General features: G+C 40.2%; 1 pseudogene; it reads left to right on the top strand.

Moving 5' to 3' along the window:
- Positions 1-1,557: 1,557 nt before the first annotated feature.
- On the top strand, positions 1,558-25,728 carry LOC149246818 (uncharacterized protein At1g08160-like; annotated as a pseudogene).
- Positions 25,729-26,875: the final 1,147 nt, after the last annotated feature.

The following is a 26,875-nucleotide window of genomic DNA, read 5'->3' on the forward strand; positions in this document are numbered from 1 at the left end:
TTGGGAATAGAAGAGGTAACCATCGACGAGGCTGCACAGGCCCTCACTATGGAGCATGTTCCAGAAGGTGCAAGGGTTGTGGAAAAAATCCCCAAATCACCGCGTACACCAAGACCCAAGAAGGATAAACAAGCGATGGCCCCTGTACATGTGTCCCCAAGGAACCTGCTGCGTAGCAAACTATCAATGGAAGAGAAAGGGAAAGCTATCAGGATAGAAACTGATGAGGAAGAAGAATATTTGCAGGCCCTTATCATCGTAAAGGAAGAAGATGAAGGCATGGAGGAGGATATTCAACCTACACACTCTGCGACAAAACTGCCCGCATATGTCCCCCTATGAAAAGGGAAGGCCAAAATGCCCAAGGACTTGGACGAAACCAAGAGTTCACTCCAAACCCCACTCCTCCTAGATGACATTGTGTTTGAAGGCACACACTTGGGCCGCGTGCCAACCATGAAGTTTGAAGATTGGGACCTCACTGACTACGAGACGTTCCCTCACCTAGAGACCGGGAACGTCATGAGGCAGATTACCATGGGGGTGGTGACAACTTTAGAGCCGTGGAAGTGGTTGCACGGAATGGAAAAGGTTGGGCTACTAAACTTACTATGGGTGCCGCATTTCTACCATGTGCCAATAACCATTTTCGTCATCAGGAAGCTGCTCTACCTAGTGCATGATGGGTATCTATGTTTGGAGGAGCCTGTCCCCATCATGGCAGACCTAATTCAACACATTTCCCAGCTCCCCTTCAAAGGAAATGACCCCGTGACCATAGCCGAAGGAAAGAGCAGTGATTTGGCCCTTGCAGAGGCCATGAAAACGAAGTATAAGCTAGAAAAGAAGAAGAGGGGCTACACCATCTCCAACATCAAGCAAAAAGAAGTCCACGAAGCTACCCAAATCCTCGTAGGCAAAGTTATGCAAAAGTGTCGCGCCAACGAGGTACCGGCGCCAGTGGTCGCACTGGCCGAGCAATGCACGGAGGGGGTCCAGTTTAACTGGTCCAAATTCCTCTATGCGGAATTTTTGAAAAATTGTCACGAATCCCAGGAGTAGGGTAAAAAATTCCACTATGCATGATTGTTGCTATCCATAGTGCTTGTAGCAAGGGAACTACCAGAGGATAGTAAATTCCCCATAATTGACAGAGATTTACCAGAGGCCATGAAGCACGTTTCACTCTGGGCCACAAAGGATGCGAAAAGGATACGCGACAACAAGATCTTTTGGGTGCTCATGGAGATGAATATCCAAATGTGGATCAACCGAAAGCCACACCTATCACCCGCGGTGTACAAAAGTATGCAGAGTTTTGCAGAATTCAAAGAAGACATGCATAATATATACATCAGGGTGCAAAAGGATCCGACGAAGTAGTGGACAAAGCTACCCTTTGTAGCCACTGATGACACCATTTTCACTGTCTTGGAGGAATGGCCTCCGGAATGGTGTGCCCTAAATCTTGCACAACTCGAAAGGGCGATAGCGTAGAAGAAGAATGGCGATGCCAAGCTGCACATCACACAGTTGGCCAAGAAAAGGCGGAAGGAAATGGCAACAGCTGAGGTACAGTTAGCGCAGGAAGCAGCACAGAAAGTTTCCAACCTAAAAAAGGCCACAGAAGTAGTAGCAGTGGCACAAGAAGCAACCGCGAAGGCGAGCGAAGGCCAAGCAACGTCATTCCAGGGGCAAGAGGTAGAGGAAGCAGAAACAGTAGAAGGGAGTGCAGACCCAGGGACCACATCCACACAGTTGAAGTGCCCACACACGGCAGAGCGAGCAAGACTAAAGAAGAAGGTCAAGGCCTCGAAATTGGCCATTGACCCGATCACCTTAATCAAGGGTGATCTACATGACATCGGCAAGATGGTGCGTGATGTCACAAATGAGGCTCTTCAGGATATTTTGCAGGAGCACCATACTGTGTTGGGGGCCCTCACAGCACAATTGTAGGATTTATAGGTGTGTCCCCCTCAGGTGGGTACCCTTTCAACCCACCTCGTAGCAGGATCCTCTGCAACAGAGCAGATGTTGTGCGCAAGGATGGCAAACACAATAGTGTTGCCGAAAGGGGCCCTAGTGACAGTGAATGAGGCCAATAGGTTTTCAGTTAGCATGATGAAAGGCCTTGGACTTAATCTGGCTACCCTTCCACGTGAGACACTGTATCTGCTACAAGATGGCATAACAACAGAGTTGCGCACTAGGGAGAGCCATGCAATCCAAGTCCTCAATTAACAAAAGATAAACATGGAACAACTTTGCTTGCAGCGCAATGAATTGTTGTTGCAAAATCAACAGTTGGTGTAGGTGGTAGATGACACTTGCCGAAGCATCCCGAAGCTAGCCATCCCAGCAGACCTACCAGTGGAGGTGCAGATCCACAAGTTAGCCATAGGAGCCCACGAGTCCAGGGAAGAAACAACCAAGGTTTAGCTGGAGTTGAATCTTCAAATCACCGAGCTGCAGTTAAAGGCATAGCCATCCACTCCCCTGGAAGTCAAAGAACAGCGCGCTAGCGCTATCACAGTAGTTTGGAGGAAATGGGAGGTTCAGTGTGAGACTGCACCGACATGTTGGAAGAAGCACTTGAGGTTCTCACGACTCTGCAAGAGGAAGCCAACATCCAGAACTTGGAAATAGAAGCGTGAGAACTCCAATATCAATATGACAGTGTTCGATGAACTCTGCAGACAGTGGTCCTCACCCAACAGCTTGCGAGGATGCAGCAGGCTAAGGCACTAAAGGAGCAAGTGGATGCAGCACAACACAAGGAGGCAGTTCTCAAAGCGTGCGTTCAGCCTTGGATTGACGAGGCCTTCACTATCACAATAAACATCGAAGGAAAGATCACGCACATACAAGTGATGCATGCACAAATTCAAAGAAGCACTCCGGACATAGAGGTATCAAAACAGCGGATGCAGTAGATCTAGCAAGCAACAACTTAGTGCGTTGCTAACCTCAACACAATTCGAGAACAGTTGGAGGGAGTCTGTGCAAAGATCGTCGTGTCGATAGAGTGACTCGAGGGTATGTCACGATGTTTGTGTTAGAGGCCTGTTAGGCATGGAATCCCCCCAAGGCATGTTTTGGGGCTCAAAGCCCAAGTTTTGACCTGATATTGTTGTAAAGACTCCACGAATTGTGGGGATGGACCGCGAAATGTATGATAGAGTCACAAGGTTGTCCACCCTAGTTTTGTAATGTAATGTCGACCCACGCATGGTTCGCGGACCATGTGATTGTATAAATAGAGTGAGATTCTAAGTGTAAAAGATAGCAACAAAGCAGCGAGAAGAGAAGAGAGAGTCTAAGTGACTAAGTGTGTCTTTGGGTCGTAGAGTATGAAAAGTCTCTGCAACTGAGTGCACAGAGGCCTAGTAGTTCACAGCAGAGTGCACAAACCCCTGCAGCTAAGTGCACAGGGCGGAGTCGAGTTTGTAACCGAGAAAGAAATTAATAAAGAGAAGTTTTGTTACTAATTTGTGTATCTGTTCTTAGGTTAATGCATGTTTGATATTAATTGCAAATATACTTTTTATTTATTCCGCGCACCTATATGAATGGTTTATATTGTTAAGCATAACTTAAAGCATGCAATTAGGCTAAGTCAATCAACTAAACAATGGAATATCAGTAAAGCCTTGAGTAATAACACAAAAGCACAATGTTCAACCCTTGAGTAAGGTTGTGCAAAGGCAACATCTCAGGCTTCGAGGTACAGGAAAGTGCGCATAGCGACGTGAGCGCAGGGTTGAACTGCAAACCACTTGAACTCATCAAACATCTCCAGGGTGTGGAAACCTGGTTCTAGCACCCTTCCATACTACTTCAGGTGAGACCTCAATCCGTGCTCTGTGGACTGTTGTCGAAAGGGCTAGTAGTACTGGGATTTGTTTGGCTAAATCAACTCTGAACCTGGTTCAGGCCCCAATAAGCCAACATTCTTAATGACTCATTCTTTGTTGGTATGACTCCTTTGAGAAGTTGGAGTTCTTGTGCCAGTGAAGGGCTCCTCTCTTGCTTTCTCCCTTTCTATATTCTTTGATTATTTCTTGATGCACCTTTGCATATCTCTAAGGATCCTCCAATCCTATGGACGTAAATTTCATCTTCCTCATAAAAGATTCGTGTGGTCTACAATGTCCCAAACCTATTTTGTCTTGACGAGGCCTTTGACTATTAAGAATTTTATCTAGCTTTCTTGAACCTTCTACAAACTTTTTATTTACACCCTTCTCAGTCTCCAGTCTCTCAAGATCCCTTCTTAGAGAGACAACTTCTGCCTCAAGACTTTGATAATTTTCTTCCCGTTCATGAATCGAATCATTAAGAAATTCTTCTTTTCATTTAGCTTCTTCTAATTTGAATTTCAGGGACAAATTTAATTTGCGTATTTTTTACATCATTTCCTTATTTACTTTGAAGAACTCCTGCTTTAGATGTTTGTTCTCTTCTTCTATTTTCTCACATGGTGCCATTTTTTCTTCTAGTATAAGAGCCAAAATATCTTTTGTTTTAATGTCTTGTTCAAGTTTTTCCTTTTGATAAACAAATTCCTCATTATCTAAGTTGTACATAGCTTCTTCAGTGCGCTCTAACTATTCTTTTAGCTTCTTATTCTTTCTCCTAGCCTTCTTTAACTTATCAAGAGAACTAATTATCTCCCCTTCAAATTCCACTACTCCTACTTCTTATTACTGCTCTTTAGAGTCTGTAATATTTTGTTTCTTCGAGTTTTCTCCAAATGACATGAGTAAATACTCATTTGACTCATCCTCTAATGAGTTTTCGTAGCCTGATTCTGGTGCTAATCTATCCTCTTTAGAGTAGAGCCCCTTTTTCTTAGAGAGATTCTTGTTTTGATGTTTTTAATATTTGCCTCTAAATTCCTTATCATCTTCCTTTTTTATCCTTTCTTTGTAAGGGAACTTGGGAAAAAATGTCCAACTCTTCCACAATCAAAGGATTTAAATGGAAACTTCCCTTCATAATTTAGTACACCATGCCTTAGTTTCTTGGAAAAATTTACTAGCTCCTAATCAGATTCCCAGTAGGAGAAATCTTGATGATATTTGTACTCCTTATCCTTCTTGTACACCTTGAACATTACTTCCTTTGGTTCAAACTTCTCTTTTCCTACTCTCATCTCATGGGTTGTGAGAGTACCAAGTAGTTAGTCCATCATGAGATTCTTTATATTAGACATCTCTTATATGGAAGATATTTTGGCATTAAATCTAATGGTTAGAGATCTTAGGACTTTTTGGAAAATTATATATTCTTTGATAGCTTCACTGAGTCATCTAATCATATTAGTTAGTTCATCAACTCTAAGAAAATATTCTGATATGCTTTCTTCTTCACTAACTTTTAAGCTTCCAAACCTCATTTTGATGGTTTAAAGTTTTCCTTGCTTAACTTTATCATCTCCTTCATAACTCTGATTGAGCTTCACCCACACTTCCTTGTTAGCCTTACAATGCATAACCTTTACAAGATCAAATCGAATAAGGCCAAAGAGAATGGATTTCTTGGACTTAGCATTATTTCCATGCACCTTTTTATTGTTTGCCTCTATGGGATGTATATCAAGAACATTGTAATCCATCGACACAGACCTTCAAACATCTATCCCTAGTGACATAAGATAAGCTTCCATCCTCACTTTCCAAAAAACATAGTGTGTCCTATCAAAGACTAGTATCTTACTTGAGTAAGCATACTAGCTCTGTTACCAACACATAATTCCTTATGAATCTATCCTCCAGTGGTTAAACCGTTCTTGAAAGAACTTGGCCTTGATACCAATTGTTGGAATAAGGAATTGCTGGGGGGGGGGGGGGTGAATTAGTAATTGTGAGGTTACTAAAATTTTATGCTCAATTCTTATATTTCCTTTGAATTTTGTGATTTATTTGTATGAGTATTCAAACTACAATTTAAATGTGTAGTAAAGAAAACCATTCACATGAGCACACAATTCATCAGGTGAGAAACACACATATATTGACACAGGTATTTTTTATGTGGAAACCCAAAGGGAAAAAACCATCAATCTATTTTTTATTATGATATAAATTAAGCACCCACTTAATTACATCAAGTTTTTTGTGAGCACCCACTCACAGGAGGCCCCAACCCCCTTCAAATGACAAGGCACAACTTGCCAAGAGGCACCAAACTTGTATAAATGTAGGCAACTACTTTCTCTAACCATTCTTCTACTTTTCATAAAATTTTCAAAATAAAAGCATAGCCTAATACATATACACAAAAATATAAATCTGATCTACTGCTATGCCAACTCCTTTCCTTTAGCTCTATAGTTCTCCTTTGAACAATGCTCTTTGTTGCTTAACTAGTTCTGGTCGCTACTCTTTGCTTCATTGTATCTATGTTAAACAATTGTCCCAATAACCTTCTCATTTACACACTCATGACACTACACTCTTCAGCTCACTACAATTCTACATTCCCCCACATTTCTTCAATTTCTATTCATTGTTTTGTTCCTCTACAGTGCTAGGAACAATGTTGTATCTATTTTACATTACACATTGACCAAGAGTATACTCATCATGCCTCTCCATGTTTGTTGTTACATCTAATTTCCTAACCACTACAGTTGCATTAAACCACAAAATGGTCATCTAAGTGTACTAAAAAATTGCAGTTGCATTATAATCAATGCAAAGAATAGTCACCTGAGTGTTCTCACATACTGTGAATTGAATCTAAAGCTTCCCTGTGCACTAAAAAAGAATCATTAATGAGTTCAATCTGTACATATCACTTGATCATCCTGCATACTCCAACAAGGCTCTCCATTCCATTGTAACTTATTTTCTTAGTAACGACAACTGAGTTAATACGAAGAATGGACTTCTAAGTGTTTCCCTATGCTGAGAATTAATTCTTAGTCAAATCATGCACTCCAACGAGGTGTTCCATGCTTACAAACTGATCACAATGATAAACTTGTACCTTATGCATGGATTTCTTGATTTTTAATCATTGTTTCTACACCCAACCATCTTTTTCGTTGAATTAGCCATAGCATGCACGATAGATCAAGGATGGCTTGTTTCATTGCAGCCCAACCCATTAAATTAGTTTTGCAAGTCGTGGTCCTCATTGCCTTGTCTTTGTCTTCTATAGTTGTCATTAATACTTGCAACAACTTTCAGTCCTCTTCTACATTTAGTGAAGTCACCAATAATAAAGGATGACTATGTGAAACTAACTCTTGGGTGTGCCTTCAACATTGATCAAGAGGTCATAAGGTCATGGGTCAGCCCAGTCCAACTATTATGCATATGTATTTTCCTTCGACTTCATGACTAGACCTGGAGGCCTGATAATTCTTTAACATTGAAGAAAACCACAAAACTAACTCCTGGGCACCCTCTTCAATGTTGGTCAAGAATTTGTCAGTCAACTCACTCTTCCTTCTTATTTGCCTGCATTTGCCTTAACCCCCAACTAGCTCAGAGGTTCAATTTTCCTGTAGGCTCGACTTGGGTCCTTTTTCACTATTTTGGCCTGTTCTATTCATTCAATATCAAAAACCAAATACACGGGAAAAACTTCACAAAAAAACCCTTTGGCACAAAATTCAAGGTTTTGCCACATCATCAAATTATGTCATGCTAACATCATTTAGGCCACATGGCACCTTCTACATGGTGGCACGTGTCACCTGGATTTGGCCCATTAGGCCACCAAAAATTGTTCAAACTTCCTGCTGTGTGTCCTCCCTACTGCCACATCATGTTGAAGTCATCTGTTATGTTGCTGCCAACACATCACCAAGAGATAATCACACTCTACAACTTGTTTTCTTGTATCGAGTCCCACATAGTTCAGGAGTCGAGGGTCGCAACTTTGTTCTCCTACCAAATTCTTCTTCACGGCTCAACCTATAACTAGGTAGTTGGTTCTTCATAGGTCTGGAGGTCGGGAGGCTAGGCTCAGGTCTTTTTTTCAGGCCAAGCTCTGTTGCATGGCCCGACCTCTGACTAGGCCCAAATAGTGTAGGTCTCGACCTTAGTTCAAAATCTGTCTAAGTCCTAAGCGAATGAGATGTTTTGTCTGCAAATTTCAACTACCTATAAATCCTGATCCATAAGTCCTTTTCCCGACTTCAACATACTATTCGGAAGCTCTTCCAAAACACTATATGATTATGCCATAACCAAGACAATTTGGTCTAAACATATGGGATAGAAATTCCTCCAAACTCAAGGGCTCCCAACTATCATAGTCATGTTTTTGTGGATTTTCCACTAAGCCTTCTACTATGATGATTCTGTACAGAACACTACAGAAACCATAGGACTCCCCATCAACAACATGCTCCTCACTGCTAACATATGATTCCTCTAACCTCAATGCTAGGCTAGTTGATATCAATTCCAACATACCAAGTGCCACCAACCATTCAAACAATGTTAATTTCCCAACAGAAATTGGGTGCTAATTGGGTGATGGTCACTTAAATAGTTGTAGTTGTCTATATGGGAGAAGATAGGTCGCTCACTAGATGAAATAAGGAAGAAAATTTCTTTTTTTTTTTAAGTTGAAGGAGCATCCATGTGCATAGAGATGCAAACCTAAGTCAAAAAAGGCACAAGGCTCAATAAAGGTATATTTTTATTAAATTGGGTTACTACATTTTAAATGTGATAATTTTATATAATGAGAATTTAACATGGAGTTATTCCCCAAATTAATATGAAAAGTGATGGAATTGAAGATTAAGTCATGTACATGCCATTAAATATGATAAGGGTCTTAGGTGCAATGTCATGTTTAAAGTTAAGATGTCAAGAGAAGTTAAGTCATGTGGTAAACTAATGCATGTTTGGTCATACTCGAAACCCTATGTTAATGTATGGGGAGTTTAATAAAGCATATTGAAGCATTATCAAATTAATCTATAAAGTTGAGTCTAAGAGAAATCTTGATTCAAGTTAAAAGTGGATGTAATGTTGGTGTTACATGATATCCAAGGTATGGGTTATGGTCATGTCACAACATGAAGGTTATTGAAGTTGTGTGAATCAAAGTTAGTCATGTCATGTAAAGTCTAACTCTTATTATAGTGATATTAGTTTGACTAACTAGCATCATAGGTTGAGTCTGTCTTGGAACTAGTCACTCTGACAATAGACGTATTTTAAAATTGCTTATAGGTATCATATAAAGTATAATGAAGACATGATGGAGAGTTAAAGAAGATGACAATTGAAGACCAATAAATGAGAGACTATAAGTGAATGTTGTGGGGAGACATTCTTCCTACAAATTTTGTGCAGGTATTATAGCAGATAACTCAAATATGAAGACTAAAGACATATGCAGAAAGAGGAAAAGATTTCATAGACATGATTGAACGAGAATGAAGATATGTGGTAGAAAACCCTTAAGAAGAAAAAATTCCGGGTGATGTATGGTAGAATTTGTTGATACATATTAACAAGTTGTAGATGTGGGTAGAGTTGTCTGAGGAAAGAGAAATTGAAGCTCTTGGAAGTGAGTAGAGTGTTGAAGCCTACAACTATGGCAGTTGATAGAATAGAGGAAGTTGTGAAGGTTCCAGCGAAAGGAACAAGGAATAAGAAAATGCCAAGAGAGAATCTTGGTGAGGTATTGTGTAGCAAGTTGAAAAAGACTTGTTACTACAAAGGTTATTTATGACTCACAAGTGGGCATGGAGAAGCTCACAAATGAAGAAGTAAGAGGTAAAAATGGATAGTCATACAACGGGTTTAAGAGAAAGCTACAGGAAAGTGAAATAAGACTTCATGACTGGAATGAAGAGGACATATGGAATTTTATGAGACAAGAGATAAGGACGAGGACACAAAGAAGACATAAGAATGAAGAACATATAACAGATGACAATGATGTAGCAGAAGCATGACGGACAAAATAGAAGCAAAGGAAGCAATGTATGAATAAAGTTTTGTGTTTAATATGTGATATTAAACCCATGAATAAACATCCCTAATAGTTTAAATGGTCCTTAGTGAATATGGTCTTAAGTCATAAGTTGAAAGTTGAGAAAGTGTGTGTACCTAAGTCATATAATAAGAGAGGTTACAAGAGTTGAGGAATGCATGGTTAGGAGACCATGAAATGTTCTTGTTCCTCGGGAGTCTTATGCATGAGCATTGACAATAGGCTTATGGGTGAGCTAGGAACACAGGTGAAAGATGACAAGAGAGATGAAAAAGGGAAAACTAGGTACAGGTAAAAGGTATTTGTGAGACAGAAAAGGGTTGATGAACCATGTATTAGAAGGAGTTTCCTAGAAAACTAATAGATACAGTGGTTGGTGACCCAAGTATTCCAGTGGATGGATACTATTTTATATGGACTTCAACTTATGTTTTTGTTTGCGGGCACAAAAGAAAAAGTGGAGAAGAAAACCATAAGAAAACAAGGGAAATACAAAAAGGGGCCAATTTAATACTCATTAAAAAGGGTACATTAAGGAATGATTTATATTTGTGAGTGATATTATGAAAATATTAATAATGTAGACTTCTTCTAAAAGTATATGTAGGGATGATAAGTGGAGAGAATAGTTCATATTTGTATTTCTTAATGAATTATATGGATAAATGTGATAATGTGCATTCTATATATAAATCTACATGTCAAGAAGAGAGGAATAATTGAGAGATAATAGGGATAAATATTGTTGAGAAAATCATGGAGATCTTGAGGAGAGATTCATGGAGATAAGTAGGGTTTGCTGGATATTTCTTAAGATATTTTAGGAGGTGCCTAAGGAATTAATTACTACATTTGTTTATGGTGGTTTTAGTTCCCTTACAATATATAAGGAGAAAGTTTGTAATATATTGGAAGATTATTGAGTGAATATGTGTGATTAATAAAGATCTTCCCGATGGGGGAATTATAGAGAAAATTTTGTTTCTTTGCTTCTTTTGTGGTGTGAAATGAAGTCTATATTTTCTTCTTAGTTATAGCTATGTATTTTAATTGCAGGCACTAAATCTTAAAAATTTGGTCAATACACTTATTGAACGTTTTTAAGTTAAGACCATTTTGAACTTACGAATCACCTTTTTAGCTAGATTTTGGATTTAATAAAATGATTTAATAAAAATTGTTTATTATTTCTGTATAATTTTGAGTTTTTAAAATTGATAAAATGTTTAAAATTTAAATATAATTTTATTTATTGTTTTTAATTAAAATAAAATCATTTACTTAACAAGAATTATGACTTCAAAACAAGTATTATAAGTTTAAATATTTATATTTTAGGTCAAAAACACCAAAATCGAACTCTTTAAATGAAAAGTGGTGTTCTGATAGTCATTCCTCTCTCTTTTTTAAGGTTAGAATTATAACAATTTTCTCCCATAGCCCTAAATATCCATAAGGTTGTAAACAAAAACATTAAAATAATACTATTTATTTGTTAAAGCATAAATAAAATGGAGAAGAGTTCCTTTTGATTACTCTTAGTGTGAAACCTATGATTTTGAAAAAATGTCAAATGACTCTTCTCCAATCCTCCTCATCAATGAAAATACTAAACTTCCTCAGGGATTAGTTGACCCTTCCTTGGGCTATCTCTGGATGTGAATAGGAAGCTTAAAGAAGGGTCAACTAATTGAATATCCCCATAAACACAAATATTTAGGTTAAGGAAGGGTTGGCCAACCAATTATCAAGTTCTCCCTTAATGTAAATATTATGCATGAGGATGGGTTAGTTCCCCCTTAGAGTAAATACTATGCATGAGAATGGGTTGGTCATCTTATCCTTGGGCCTCCTCTCAAAAAGAATACTAATCTTGAGAGAGGGTTGGTTGACCATTCCCTAAGCTCTTCTTAGATGTAAATATTATGCTTGAGATAGGGTCAATTGAAATTCCTTAAACTACATTTTGATGTGAATATTGATATGAAGAGAATATTAATTTAGGAAGGGTCAACCAACCACTCTACATGATCATAATATACAAGAAATTAAATATAGAACATGGTTTATTCAACTCATCAACGATCTCTCACTTGAGGGAAACACCAAGATTTAGAAGGATCATCCAACCCTTCTTCATTATTCACTTTGACAAGAATTTTTGTCTAGAGGAAAGGCGAGTAGACCCACTCCATGGAACCCCTTCAAGGAAAATACTATGCTTGAGGAAGAGTTAATAGACTCTTTCCTTGGTTTCCCCTTGATGAGATATGATTGCATAAGAGTTGGGAAACCCTTTAGTGAGCTCCCTCTTGACGTGAATACTATAATTGAGAAAGGGTCAACTAAATCTTCTTCAAGCTTCCCCTCAACACAAATATTATGCTTAAGGAAGAGTTTGTTGATCATTCCCTAAGTTCCCTCTCAATGAGAATACTAATCTTGAGGAAGGATTGACAAACCCTTCCTTGGGATCCCCTATGTAACGCCCTGCCATTGACAGGCGATCGGGTGTGCCCTCCCCCCATGTGAAATTGACTAAGGCATGAAACAAGAGCGTGGGCCGACCAAGGACCAAATGTATATGACATAGGCGATGTTGGTGTTCCATGTTTTATAAGGCAAGTTGGGGAACTCGTCACACCATAAGCCGACCGAGAATGAAAGAAAACGTGGGCGATGTTGGTGGGCGGTCCCGCGCCATGGGCGGGCCGACCTACACAAAGACGTAATAATGTTTGAGGGCACGCGGTTGGTGGAACAAAGGAAGTGTCGGCCGAGGGTGTAACGCTACAATGGTGGTAGCATATAAACATGCGTGGAGGCTTGGAATTTTGATCATTGAACTTTGGCGTTCAACCAAGAAGCGAAGGTGCGAAGGAGAAGTAGGAGCCATGGCAAAGGCGCAGGTCTATGCGCTTGCTTGTTGGGCAAGCCTACACAAGTTCTTGCACGGTGTTGTGAAACAGTTGAGGCGCAGGTGGAGAGTGTTCTAAGGTGCTCGCCCACCGAACGCTTGGACGAGTTTGAGTTTTGTTTTGGGCAGGGGACGTGCACAGGCACGCTCACCTATCTTGGAAAAGGAAACTCGTGTTATTGCATGTTGTTGGGTTGTGGTGAGACCACCGTGTGGTCTTGCACAGGTGGGCGCCCAACTCGAGTGTAACGTCAGTTGAGTTATACTCTCGATCATTGTAAAAATTCTCTCATATATAATAAAAGAATTGTAATTGCATATGAATGGGTTCATGCTGCTCTTCTATGATGATTTAATATTAATGTATTCCGCACATTAATATGTTATTCATGTTTTATGATGAATGTTAAGGTGTAGTTCGTAAAGTAAGCTAACAATGGAAGATGTTAATTACTTAGGTGGTGCCGCACCTGGCCAATTTAACGAAAAAAGAATTGGGGGCGTGACAGGTGGTATCATAGAAGTTTCACAGGTAGTGAGGCCGTTGCTTGACGAATGCAGAGAACAAACATGTATGCAAGGAAAAGTTATGGAGAAATTGTGGATTAACAGTCTGGGTTTCATGGACTTGATGGTTCATGGCAAGACCATTCAAGCTCTGGTGGACATGGGGGCCACTCATAACTTCATGACGACACAGTTAGCAAAAGAGGTTGGATTGATGATCTTCCCATCGAATGTGGAAGTCAAGGTAGTGAACTCTAGAGCTAAAGTGGCGGGTTTGGCACACGAAGTGCCTGTGGAGATAAAAGACTGGAAGGGTCAGTTGGACTTCACAGTGATGGAGATGAACGACTTTGATATGATACTCGGACAAGATTTCTTGAAGGGCAACAAGGCAATTGTTGTCCCCTTCTGTGATGAGGTGGTGTTGGTTGGACAGTCACAAACTTGGACTTTGCCCACTCATAGGCAAAGGAGGGAAGTCAAGGTGCAGCATGTTTCGGCACTGAGTTTGGAGAAGGCTATGAAGGAGTCAGATATGGAGACATATGCAGTGATGTTCAAGGATGTCGAAGGTGATGGAGTGGGGACGCCTGTTCCAACCGAGATTTCTAAGGTACTGACCAAATATGCAGATTTGATGCCTGATGAGCTACCAAAGAAACTTCCACCAAGGCGTGCAGTGGACCATAGCATTCAGCTTGAGCCAGGAAAGCAACCCCCGACTAAAGCACCTTATCAGTTGTTAGGACCTAAGTTGGAGGAATTGAAATGATAGCTAAAGGAGTTAGCTGATGTAGGTTTCATTAGACCTTCAAGGTCTCCTTATGGAGCTTCGGTATTGTTCCAGCGGAAGAAGGATTCGAATGAGCTACGAATGTGCTGTGATTACCATGCATTGAACAAGTAGATAGTAAGGAACATGTATCCTTTGCCATTGGTTGTTGATTGCTTTGACAAGCTTGTGAAAGCCCGATTGTTTTCCAAGCTGAACTTGAGGGATGGGTATTATCAGGTGCGGATAGCTGAGGGAGCCGAGAAGAAGACCGTGACAGTAACAAGGTATGGTAGCTTTGAGTTCCTTGTTATGCCATTCGGGTTGTGTAATGCTCCTGCTACATTTTGCACTTTGATGAATGATGTCCTACGACCATACTTGGATTCGTTCTTAGTAGTGTACTTGGACGATATAGTGGTGTACAGTGACAACATGGAGGATCATAAGAGGCACTTGGCGATGGTGTTCAAGGCACTGAAGGCAAATCAATTGTTCTTGAAAAAGTCTAAGTGTGTGTTCGCTCAGACTGAGATTCCGTTCCTTAGACATATAGTTGGTCAAGGGTACATATGGATGGAGCCAAGCAGAGTGAAGGCGATCGAGGACTGGGTTGAATCGAAGAATGTCCATGAGATGAGGGTGTTTTTGGGCATGACCAACTACCAATGGAAGTTTGTAGAGGGGTACTCCAAGGTAACATCATCACTGACAGATCTATTGAAGAAAGACAAGAGATGGAAGTCGACGGATAAATGTCAGGTGGCATTTGATGATTTGAAGAAGAGGATGGTTACAACACCAATACTAAAGTTGCCGGACTTTGAGTGGTCATTTGAGGTACACACAGATGCTTCAGATTTTTCCATATGAGGGGTTCTTATGCAAGATGGGCATCCAGTGGCGTACGAGAGTCGGAAGTTGCAGGATAGAGAACGGAGGTATCTGGTCCATGAGAAGGAGATGACTGCAATCATTCACTGTCTTCATGTGTGGAGGCATTACCTGATTGGGAAGCTATTTGTTGTCAAGACTGACAATGTTGCAGCAAGTTATTTTGCATCACAATCGAAGCTTTCTGCGAAGCAAGCTCGTTGGCAGGACTTCTTGGCAGAGTTCGACATGACTATCGAGTATAGACCGTGAAGACACAATGCGGTAGCAGATGCCCTTAGCAGGAAGGGACAACATGCGGCATTGGAAGGACAAGACCGGGCAGCTAGGAGTAGGAGTCGAGTTCAGATGTCAGAAGAGATGCAAAATAAGACCAAGGAAAGTGTTGAGACCAATACTCAGGCGTAGATTATAGTGAAGCAGGTGAAGGAGGGGAAGACACGGAAGTTCTTTCTCCAAGATGGATTCTTGTTCTTTGGAAACCAGCTCTATGTTCCAAAGTCATCTGGGCTCAGGAGGCACATTTTGAAGGAATGCCACAACTCGCCATGGGCTAGCCTCCCAGGGATGCGTCGTTCTTTGGCATTGTTGGAGAGAGGATTCTTTTGGGAGAAGATGCAGAAGGATGTAGAGGAGTATGTACATACGTGCATCATTTGTCAGCAGGACAAATTGGATAATCAGAGACAAGGAGGTTTGTTGCAACCTTTACTGATTCCTGAGAGACCATGGATGAGTGTCTCGATGGACTTCATTACTCAGTTGCCACAGGTTCAGGGATATAATGGGATAATGGTCGTGGTTGATCGTTTTTCCAAGTATGCTATCTTTGTTCCAACAAAGATACCTTGTGGAGCCGAGCGGACTGCGGAGTTGTTCTTTAAGAACATAGTGAAGTATTGGGGGATGCCAATAAGCATCGTGTCAGATAGAGATCTGCGTTTTACAGGCAGATTTTAAACCACATTGTTCAAGTTAGTCGGGATAGAGTTGTTGATGAGTTCGAGTTACCATCCACAGACAGATGGGCAGACTGAGAGGATCAATGCATTGCTAGAGGACTACTTGAGACATTATGTGACGGCTGATCAAAAGAATTGGCCTGAACTCTTGGATATTGCTCTGTTCAGCTACAATATTCAAAAAGTTCTGCGACAAGGTACAGTCCATTTGTGTTGGTCAATGGATAGATGCTAGTCTCACCGCATACCGTAGTGACACGAGGTTTCTTGAGGAGCCCTAATGCGAAGGAGTTCATGAAGGCTTGGGATGAGACCTTGGAGCTAGCATGGTTGCGCTTGCATGAAGCTGCAAGGAGAATGAAGAAATGGGCAGATAAGGGAAGACGAGATGTGCACTTCAATGTGCGATATATGGTGTTTCTCAAGATAACCGGGGAGCAGTTTCAAGTAGCCAAGGGGACTGCGAGCAAACTGACACGGGAGTATGAGGGACCATTCCAAGTGAAGAAGAGAGTGGGGGAAGTTGCTTATGAGCTGGAGCTTCCGCACCATATGCACATGAAGCATCCAATTTTTCACATGAGTCAGTTGAAGAGATGCAGAATTGATGTTGATCATGCAGAGAGAGCTGAACCGCCGAGAGGATTTTGGACAAGCCAGGACTAGAGTTGGATAAGATTTTGAGCTACAAAACTATAGGGATTGGTTGCCACAGGAAACGAGAGTATCTTTTCAGATGGAAGAATGCACCGGAGGAGGAAAGTTGGGAATTGGAGGACTCGCTTTGGAGATGGAAGAAGAAGATTGCGAAGTATGAACGGAAGATACTGAGGCAGTCAGGATTGTCGAGGGCAACAATGATTTCGAGTGGGGGAGAATGTAACGCCCTGCGGTTGACAGGAGACCAGGCGTGCCCTCCCACCATGCGAAATTGACTAAGGTGTGAAACAAGAGCATGGGGCGACCAAGGACGAAATCTATATGCAATAGGCGATGTTGGCGTTCCATGTTTTATAAGGCGAGCTGGGGAACTCGTCACACCATAAGCCGACCGAGAATGAAAGCAAACGTGGGTAATGTTGGTGGGCGGTCCCACGCCATGGGCGAGCCGACCTACACAAAGACATAATAATGTTTGAGGGCGCGCAATTGGTGGAACAAAGGAAGTGTCGGCCGAGGGTGTAACGCTACAACGGGGGTAGCATATAAACACGCGTGGAAGCTTGACATTTTGATCATCGAACTTTGGCATTCAACCAAGAAGTAAAGGTGCGAAGGAGAAGTAGGAGACACAACAAATGCACAAGTCTATGTGCCTGCTTGCCGAGCAAGCCTACACGAGTTCTTGCACGATGTTGTGAAACGGTTGAGGCGCGGGTGGAGGGTATTCTAAGGCGCCCGCCTGCCGAATGCTTGGACGAGTTTGGGTTGTGTTTTGGGCAAGGGATGTGCACGGGCGTGCCCGCCTATCTCGGCAAAGGAAACTCGTGTTATTGCATGTTGTTGGGTTGTGGTGAGACCACCGTGCGGTCTTGCACGGGTGGGCGCCCGAATCGGGTGTAACGCCAGTTTAGTTATACTCCCGAACATTGTAAAAATTCTCTCATATATAATAAAAGAATTCTCATTGCATACGAATGTGTTCATGCTGTTGTTCTATGATGATTTAATATTAATGGATTCCACACATTAATATGTTATTCATGTTTTATGATGAATGTTAAGGCGTAGTTCGTAAAGTAAGCTAACAATGGAAGATGTTAATTACGTAGGCGGTGCCACACCTGGCCAATTTAATGAAAAAAGAATTGGGGGCGTGACACCCTACATGCAAATACCATGCTATAAGATGAGCTAACAAACTTTTCCTTGATCTCTCCCTTGACACGAATACTAAGCTTGATGAAGTGGCAATGACCCTTATGTGGGCTTCCTCATTACATGAATACTAAGCTTGAGGAACAATCAATTGACTATCCCTCTCAATGCAAATACTATGCTAAAAGAATGGATAGAAAACTTTTCCTTTAGTTCTCCCTTGACATGAAAAGTGTCATGCTTTGTCATGAAAATAATACTAAGCTTACATGGAAATCGATTAACCCTTATATCTTCTCCCAACACTATTTCTATGCCTAAATAATGGTTAATTGACACTCCATTGTGCTCACAGTAGATGTAAATCTTATGCTTAAGAAAGAGTTGGTCACAGATTACTTGGGTTCTCCCTAAACACAAACACTAAATTGAGGAAGAGTCAAGTAGCCCTTCCTCGTGCTTTCCTTGAAGTGTATTTATTATTTAAAGGTCATTTGACAATTCCCAAAACTCGAGATAAATATTAATATGAAAAATGTAATGTTCCTTAGCCTCTTCCAATATATATATACTATGTTGAAAGAAAGCTTCATCAATCTTTCCTTACATTCTGTAAATAAACACAAAACTAAACTTGTAAACAAATATACTAATTTTTAATTATTGATAAACTTGTCTATTTTAAAATAACACTTTCATAATTTAAAAAAATAAAAAATAAAAAATAAAAAATCTTACCCATTTTTATTAAAATTTATTTATACAAAGTAATCCAAAGTTCAACGAATCCTTCATCATTCTGAATGATGCTGTGCCTTGATATGCTTCTGCAGATTTCCAAAGAGTTCAAGAATTGCTATGTCATCAAATTGATCATTTGGAGCTGATTATTTCATGGGTTTTCGTTGAGCATAAAGTATAAAATAACGAAAACCAAATTATTATATACATAATTGGTTGAATGTAATTGAAAAATCAGCTGATGCTTTTACTTTAATTTGAAGTCATCTTAGAATTAGATATTATTCATAATACATGAAGCGCTTGGTAACCTGAAAAATCTATACATAGACGGGACCTTTGATGAGCGAAGTGTGAATGTGCTTTCGGTTGTTTCCCAAGCGTTCAGATCGAGGAAATTATAAAGAGAAGAACAAGATCAGTAAAACTTTATAAAATTCATAATTCGATCCTTCTCGTTCATGGATTTCCAAACCATATGCAGAGGAACATTATTACTTTTTGTTTTATGTTAAAGTTTGTCCTCACTCACACGCTCAGAATAATCGTGTGCCCTCTCTTGTACCCTTAGCATCGTCATCGAATCAAGCAAAGTTGAAAATCCTGCGCGTTCTACAAACTAATCCTTCGGGGCACAGTCTTACCGGCTTTAGAGTTTCAGTTGAAGAAAATAGATTGTTTTTTTAATGGAAGAAAGTTCCTTAGGCATATATAGTCTTGTCCGGAATTGGATAGTTGGATTTATAAGACCAAACTTCCACGGCTATCATGTTTATATAGTCTTGTTAGAAATTAGGTATATATAATTTTATATAAAATTAGATAATCAGACATATCTAAAATTGGATAACCAGATTTATAAGACCAAACTTCCATCGCCGAACCACAACCACCTCAGAGCTAATAGACTGGTTATTATTGCAGAAACTAGGCCGAAACTATACTTTCATGCCGAACCTAGGCCGGGGCCGAAATTATTGCCGCGGCGGGGTATGTGGATAGATTTTTCTATTAATAACATGGCTAGCGGTACGCCCCCAGAAGCCAAAATACTATGTGGACTATGCCTCCCTCTCACAGCTGAACGTTACAGACAAAATCCTGAATGGCAGAATGGAATTCAAAATGGCCCAAATTTAGGTATATATAATTTTATCTAAAATCAGATAATCAGACATATCCAAAATTGGATAACCAGATTTATAAGACCAGTCACCAAACTTCCATCGCCGAACCACAACCACCTCAGAACTAATAGACTGGTTATTATTGCAGAAACTAGGCCGAAACTATACTTTCATGCCGAAACTAGGCCGGGGCCGAAATTATTGCCGCGGCGGGGTGTGTGGATAGATTTTTCTATTAATTACATGGCTAGCGGTACGCCCCCAGAAGCCAAAATACTATGTGGACTATGCCTCCCTCTCACAGCTGAACGTTACAGACAAAATCCTGAATGGCAGAATGGAATTCAAAATGGCCCAAATGGCAAAATGGGTATATATTACCATAAAATGGAGTGGAACGTTTACTATGAAGATGAGAAAATTGCCAATGGATATTTGCCTCCCTTCCATCAGGGCCACAAGAACACTACCTTCCTCCAACCTGTTTTAACAGAGCATGAGTATGTGATATCCAGAGAAGATGTTGCTAGGGACCTGGGGGCTTTACATAAGCAAAAACTCGTCTCTGGGGGCATTGGAGCTTCAGCTGAAATTGCATGCCAAAGTTCGTTACAAGGTCTGGTTCTGTAGGTCGTGTGATTCCAGGATGAGAGTTGAGCATAATCATATTTATGCTCTGTTACATGGGCACCATTTTCAATAGTTGTGAAACCCATTCTAATGGTTCCCGTGTTCCCTGGAGTTTTGGAACTGTATGGGAATATTCCCTTTTCAGGGGAGCTGCAATCGGAGTTTGAGAAAGTTCACGGAGCTTTGAAGACCTTTTATTTTTGGAGTTCCAGCGTTCCGTGGGGTTGGGGAATACAAAGTCGGTAGAGAAATATGTTGAACTGCAGACAAAATATGAGCCTAAGTTGAAACTTTTGCAGCAAGAAAGGCAAAATGTTAGAAATTAATGGAGAATAGGTTACTTAGTTATGATTTCCTCTTTATTTGACATTCAGTTCCTATTAATTAGGAATCTGTTTTTTGCCTATGTATCTATTTAATTCCTTATGATTAATGAATAAGAAAAACGAATGCATTTGCTGGTGGGAGCTCCCGGTGATCTGCACCTGTGAGCTCCCGTGTGGTTGTCTAAACTTCTGTCTTCTTCATTTCTTATCATGGTATCAGAGCTTCAGGGTTGCTGATATTGTAAGTTGAGTGATGGCAGTGACTGTCTCCGTGATTGTGGAGATCTGGTGTGAAGGAGGCCATAGTTGAGGCCGGTTTTATTGTGTTGATCGGAGGAGATACGGAGGTCGGATCATCAGGAGGTGCGGAGGCTAGGATCACCAGGAGGACGGATTGCAGAGGGATCAAAGTGAGATTGCCGTAAAATTCGGCTGCGTGGTGGCTGAAGGACTGTGGTGCGTGAAGGACTATGCGTGGTCGTGGAGAACAACATTCCATGGTGCTGGAGGAGCCCGCGCGCAGAGGAGTTACAGGACCGACTGCCAAACATAGGAGCAGATCGTGGCGTTTGGTGGTCGCCTAGCAGAGGAGCCCGCTGTCGTGGCTGGTCGGTGGCCCTGCGTGGCTGAATCGAACTAGGCGCACAACATGTGGTGAGTGCCTATGTCGAGGAGCCGTTGATCAATCTACAGTGACTACCAAGGTTGACTGTAAGGTTGCTTCTGCTATTGACTAAAGAAGCTGAAGGCAGGTTGACCTGCTTCAATGCAGTGTAAAGGTTGCTAATTTAAGGGTTGTGTGAGTCGAGTAAATCCTGGTGGCGGCTCCATTGATATCTGGGGGGGTCACGATTCCCTTCCAGAGGTTGCACAGTGGCTGAGATCCACAGATCGACAGTCATGAACAGAGCCATGATCGGTCAATTGGGGATTCATAGTGATCGATCAATTGGGGTTTCTAATTGAAGGGCTTCTGCTGGAGTTGCAGGTGTGGGGGCAATGTTGATATAATGAAACTTGCAGAAATTATGACAATGGCTTCAGAGTTGGAGATGTATGTTGCTCTGTATAATAAGGAAGGGAAGATTCTGCCGTTGAGTTGAAGTTTTGAGTTTGCTTCTGATTGTGAAAATTCAAGAATGCAAGAAAGAAGGTTATGTGATATGTTCCCTCAGTTGAGCGTTTGGAATTCTGAGGGTTTCAAAATGCTTTCGGTCACCATCATTCGTTTGTCGGTGTGAGTCACCAGAAGGCAGGCCGGTTGGCTAGCCAACCTTGTCCAGTTGCCAGATTCGTCTTTAACCGTTAGGAAAGAAGCAAGATTCAAGAGATTCAAGATAGACTCTTCTACGTGATAGAGCGTGACAGAGTGGACTCGCTGTTGCGGGCCAGCCAGAGGAGTTGCTGCTGATTGCCAAAGTGGGCCTTCGCCTCTGCCTTAAGATTTTTTTTCAAGATGAATTCTCAGATGGCAGATTATTTAAATGAAAGCAGCAAATTGGATGGTTCCAATTACATAAATTGGAAATTCAAGCTTCAGACTTTGCTTGAAGGTCAGAATACCTACAGCATTGTCATCGGTGATGAAGGTAAGCCAACTGTTGCAAATGGTGGAACGAATGCAACAACTCAAGAATGGGAGAAAAGGGAGCTAAAGGCAAAGGTCCTACTAAAATTGTCAGTTAAAGATTGCATCATCCCTCATATTCGGGATTGCAAGACAGCGAATGAGATCTGGACAACTCTCAAAGACATGTATGAAATCAAGAACACCAGCCGAACCTTGTTCCTCAGGAAGAAGATCCTCTCAATCAAGATGGAGGAGAATGAGTCTGTTTCGTCATTCTTATCTCGGATAAAGGAAGTTAAAGATAAACTATCTGATATCGGTCAAACCGTGGCAAATGATGATCTGGTGACAATCACCATGAACGGTATGACAGATGACTATCAGATGTTTATAACTGGATTGAATGCAAGGGAAAAGCCTCCAAGTTTTGAAGAGCTTACTGGAATTTTGCTACATGAAGAGGAAAGGAGGTTGTCTCTCAAGCCTCAAGATCCAGATCTTGCATTGATAACAAAGTTCAAGCCAAAAGGGAGAGCGATGGCTGATCAGAGGAGGGGCAACACATCAGAAATGACACCACAAGGTATGACCTCGTATAGAAATGACTCTGCTCCTGAATGTTTTTATTGTGGTAAGATAGGCCATATTGCTAAACTTTGCCGCAAGAAGAAGGCAAATCAAGAGAGGTACAATCAGAAAAGGCATGCAGGTCATTTGGTAGATGCAGATGCAGATACAGACCCAGATCAGAATCTGGATGTTAGACTATTTATGGCCGAGGGTGACACTGCTATTGAGGAGGATGAATCAGATATTTGGATCATGGATTCTGGAGCCTCCTCGCATATGTCAGGTAAAAAGCAATGGTTCAGAAATTTTAAAGAATCCAACACTGGAGTAAAAGTCTATCTTGGAGATAATAGTGGGTACGAGATCAAGGGACATGGAGATGTCCTTGTTACTCTGCCTGATGGTAAGATCAGGAATATATCTGATATGTGGTATGTTCCTGGCATTAAAAAGAACCTGATTTCTGTGTCCAAGATTATAGATCAGGACCTCAAGGTAGAATTTTTTAAATCTTATTGCATTATTAAAGATTTGTTGGATCAGATGAAGCCCATTGCTATAGGTATTCGCATAGGAGGACTCTACAAGTTGGATGTGAAAAGTACTCCTCAGCAAGCCTTGATGACGTCAAATAAGTCTGCAAATGAAGACGGACTCTACAAGTTGGCTCAAGAAATAAATACCTCAGAAGTTTCTTCTATATGTGAAGACGGAAATGAGTCTGCCTTTGTGGACATTAAGCCGATCGATGATGTTGTTAAGGCCAAACCTGTGGACACCCCTATTGAGGTCGATGGTGGGACAGACGATTGTTACAAAACAGAGGATGACGCCAGACAGTGTGACAAACAGTTGTCTGCTCTGGAATCATATCTTGGGTTGTCTGAGTATTCTATTGCTAAAGCAAATCTGTGTATAGAAGATGCAGGTCGCTCTGCGGGCTCTGAAGAACAGCTCGCGCCCTACAGCATGGCAGATCTCGGCTCCGCCCTGCCTACTGGTTCTGCAGCTTTAAGTGCTGAGGACCGTGCTGGTTTGGTCAATGCTTTGAAGGATAAGTTGCAACATCTTGCTGGACAGCAATCTGGTTTTCTTGATTCTCTTTCACCCGTTGTTAAAAACAGAGTGTCAGCTTTGCAAGAGATTCAGAGCAAGCATGATGAACTTGAAGCAAAATTCTTTGAGGAAAGAGCAGCGTTGGAAGCTAAATATCAGAAGTTGTATGAACCACTATATGCAAAGCGTTTTGAAATTGTAAATGGTATCAATGATGTTGAAAGTAAGGACGAGTCTGAGAATAATGCTTCAACTGATGAGAACAGAGAAGAAGAAAAAGGAGTTCCCGAGTTTTGGCTCACTGCAATGAAGACCAACGAAGTGCTTTCTGTACAGATAACAGACCGTGATGAAGGTGCTTTGAAGTATCTGAAGGATATTAAGTGGTGCAGAATTGATAACCCCAAGGGTTTCAAGATTGATTTTTACTTTGACACGAATCCATTTTTCAAGAATTCTGTGTTGACAAAGACTTACCACATGATTGATGATAATGAACCCATTTTGGAGCGGGCAATAGGGACAGAGATTGACTGGTATCCGGAAAAAAAATCTAACACAAAAGCTTATGAAGAAGAAGCCAAAGAAAGGAGCACTTGCGCCTACACAACAGCAGAGAGTCCTCATGGAGCTTGAAGCTGATCCAAAGCTTGTTTATCACTGTGGATTGTCTCCACGTTGTCTCCCGGAATTGGTTGAAAACAATCCTGTAATTGCTGTTGAAGTGCTTCTGAAGTTGATGAATTCAGTACATATAGCAGACTATTTCAAAGTATTTGTCAATATGGACATGAGCCTGCACTCTATGGAGGTTGTTAATAGGCTTACAACTGTTGTTGATCTTCCCACACAGGAACCACAATTCACTAAGCCACTAGGAAGACTGAAGTTTGATTTGTTTAGGGACATTTTAGGTGTGTTTGAAAATCCCTTTCTCCATTAAGGGGGGATGTTAGAAATTAATGGAGAATAGGTTACTTAGTTATGATTTCCTCTTTATTTGACATTTAGTTCCTATTAATTAGGAATCTGTTTTTTGCCTCTGTATCTATTTAATTCCTGATGATTAATGAATAAGAAAAGCGAATGCATTTGCTGGTGGGAGCTCCTGGTGATCTGCACCTGTGAGCTCCCGTGTGGTTGTCTAAACTTCTGTCTTCTGCATTTCTTATCACGAAAGACATCCTTAACAGCGATATCCTTTTTTGAGAAACTAGAGCAATCTCTTATGGGTTAAGGAAGCGCACCTCCATGTAAGGGTGATATCTGGGATGTCAGGCTGATGAGTATTTCTTTTGTTGTTTATGTATATATATCGCAGAAGATTGTGTGTGTATATTGTATGTGGCAATCAATGCTTGAATATTAGAGTTGTTTTACATTTTTTCTTAAGAATAACTAGAGAAACATATGTAAAATTGTTCCTTTGTATTTTTAAGCCAGATTGTTTCAAAGACTCGTCATGTGTCATAATGAACTTGAGATTTTAATATTTTACACACACACACACACACACACACATATATATATATAAGAGGAACAGTTCAAGGAGAGAGACACCCAAAGAACATATATATATATATATATATTTAGATTGATTTTAATATTTGAATATTTTGATTTAATATTAATTTTGATTATTATATAAATTATATAATTATTATTTTTTATTTTTTTTATTATATTAACGATTTCTTGTAAATTTTGGGGAAATTTCTAGCCATTCCCTACACCAATACCCAAGTTCTCAAAATTCCCTAATTCTAGAAACTCATACAATATAATATTTATGTCAATATCCATCATAATGATATACCTGGCAGTGATTCCTTCCATCACACTCCATGCACCATGCATATCTAATTTTCTAATTTGTTGTGAGTACCCAAAGGCAACAGAAAATGGTTTTCCTTCTCTGTTATACTGGGATGTAAACTTTTATCTTTACAGTTATTTGCAAATAAAAATACAAAACTTGATTACTTAGGCGTAAAGATTTCAGACAATTCTGGTTCAATGTAAAATTGAAGAAACAATACTTGTGTTTTTCAATGTAAAATTTAACAATAATAAACGTTTTATGAGAGTGTAATTCATAGATTTATGTGTCAACGCCTTTATTTAGATTCGTCAAAAAGCAACAAGCTACCTTCATCGAAGAGAGTTCTCTAATTAATAGGCTAATATACTTTCATCAAAATTATGTATTAAAAATGTGACTTTAAATTAATAGAAAAAATAATAGTAATGATTAAAACAAGATTAATAATTACAAATTCTACTTCTTATCATTATTCAAGAATGTTCTATTTAAGTAATTATATCTAAAATGTATGCATTCTACACAATGAAGGTTACCCACTCCACGTTACATATAATGAAATTCACCTATGTGAATAACAAAAGTTTTTGCACATTCCAAAAAAACATCATAACAAAACTAAGAAAAAGCATAAAACATTTTAGGGAAAGCATTAATGGGTAATAGCAAACTTGTACATTAAGCTTTTAGAACAGTTGCGGTCATGCCGTGAATTTATTAACTATAGACTTTAGCATCCCAAGCTCCTTAGAAAATGTTAGCTAGTCTCGAAATCTTTAATGTATACACATAAGTAAATGGGACCATCTATTCCATATTCCTACAGGGATCATTAACATGCTAAACAATTTGATGGCAAATTTTATATGGGGGAGGCAGTGAAGATAAAAGAAAATATCATTTGACTAAACTCAGGAATATTTCGATTTCAAAAGATTTGGGTGGTTGGGGAATTATGGATATAAGAACTTTTGGTAAAGCACTTCTATGTAAATCATTATGGAGAGGCATAAGTGGGGCTAGTTTATGGAGTTTAACTTTAAGGAAGAAGTACATGGGGAACAAGGATTTGAAATATTGTTACAAGAAAGGGACTATTGGCTATTCTCAAGGATCTGCTATATGGCTGAGTTTCTAGAAAATTGAGTCTATATTTCTAAAAAAACCTCTCTTGGAATTTTCCAAAAT

Source organism: Pinus tabuliformis, chromosome 7, assembly GCF_031772625.1.
Source record: "Pinus tabuliformis cultivar Carrire ecotype Pingquan chromosome 7, CPIR1, whole genome shotgun sequence".
Taxonomy (NCBI): Eukaryota; Viridiplantae; Streptophyta; class Pinopsida; order Pinales; family Pinaceae; genus Pinus; species Pinus tabuliformis.